The sequence below is a fragment of the Arachis ipaensis genome, chromosome B10, assembly GCF_000816755.2.
Source record: "Arachis ipaensis cultivar K30076 chromosome B10, Araip1.1, whole genome shotgun sequence".
NCBI classification, from domain to species: domain Eukaryota; kingdom Viridiplantae; phylum Streptophyta; class Magnoliopsida; order Fabales; family Fabaceae; genus Arachis; species Arachis ipaensis.
The window spans coordinates 128,332,012-128,333,697 of record NC_029794.2 but is presented as its reverse complement, the minus strand read 5'-3'; positions in this window follow the sequence as shown (position 1 = coordinate 128,333,697).

Here is a 1,686-nt window from a genome sequence, read left to right as displayed (position 1 = left end):
TTCATATATAAATATATTTTATTTCCTTTTTGGTTAGGGTACTTACTGAGTTACCGAGTTACTTTGGCCTTCGATGATTACGATGCAACCATCGATGTCACGCAGTTTTAAGTTAACAAACATGGTACAAGGAATAAAATCATGTGTCATGGTCTCAAGTCATTGCTTTTGCATTTGTATCAGAGACATGTTTTGGTGTTTCCCTCCAACGAATCCATGTGTAACAGCCACAACGAATCCAAAGGTCATGGCTACTTCTACGTTGAAACAATCAATGGCTGTAACTGTAAGCGGCCGATTTGTTTGGTCTAACATATTTTGGAGAAATATCTTCTAAAATAAGTTAAGACTCACGTAAAATTATATTTATGTAAAATTAATATTTAATATTATTTGATAAATTTAATTAAATTATTATTTAATATTTTTTAATTATTAATTTCATATAAATATAATTATATGTGAATTTTTATCTTTAAAATAACAAAAATTATAAAATAACAATTTAAATAGTCATGATTAAATTTATAATTTTTATTACGTATAAATGTTATATCTTAATTTTAAAAATAATTATATTTTCACTTTTTTTTTAATTTCACTAACTATGTTCTTAATCCCACGTTTTAAGTGTTTCCTTATTTGGATATAAGTTGAGTTAGTTCAATAAAATTATTTAAAATTTATAATTCTTTGAATAGTTTTGCCAAAATTTTTAAATAATTTGTTGAACTAATTCAATTTTTTATGAATATTATGATAGTTTTAATCTTTTATAGTTAAAATAGTCAATATTCAATTTTTTTATATTTAAAATAGTAGTTTATTTTAAATTATATAAAAATTTGCAAGTCAACTCCAACTTATGAATACGCTCAAATAACATAAGCATAATCAATCTAATCTATCTATCAATTATAGTTTATGTACTCCAACATAATTATATTTTCACTTTTTTTTTTTTAATTTCACTAACTTTGTTCTTAATCCCACATTTTAAGTGTTTCCTTATTTGGATATAAGTTGAGTTAGTTCAATAAAATTATTTAAAAATTATAATTCTTTGAATAGTTTTGTCAAAATTTTTAAATAATTTATTGAACTAATTCAATTTTTTATGAATATTATGATAGTTTTAATCTTTTATAGTTAAAATAGTCAATATTCAATTTTTTTTATATTTAAAATAGTAGTTTATTTTAAATTATATAAAATTTTGCAAGCCAACTCCAACTTATGAATCCGTTCAAATAACATAAGCATAATCAATCTAATCTATCTATCAATTATAGTTTATGTACTCCAACATAATTATATTTTCACCTTTTTTTTTTTAATTTCACTAACTTTGTTCTTAATCCCACATTTTAAGTGTTTCCTTATTTGGATATAAGTTGAGTTAGTTCAATAAAATTATTTAAAAATTATAATTCTTTGAATTGTTTTGTCAAAATTTTTAAATAATTTGTTGAACTAATTCAATTTTTTATGAATATTATGATAGTTTTAATCTTTTATAATTAAAATAGTCAATATTCAATTTTTTTATATTTAAAATAGTAGTTTATTTTAAATTATATAAAAATTTGCAAGTCAACTCCAACTTATGAATACGCTCAAATAACATAAGCATAATAATTAAAAATATGAAATACATGATATATGTATTAATATAAATAATTATAC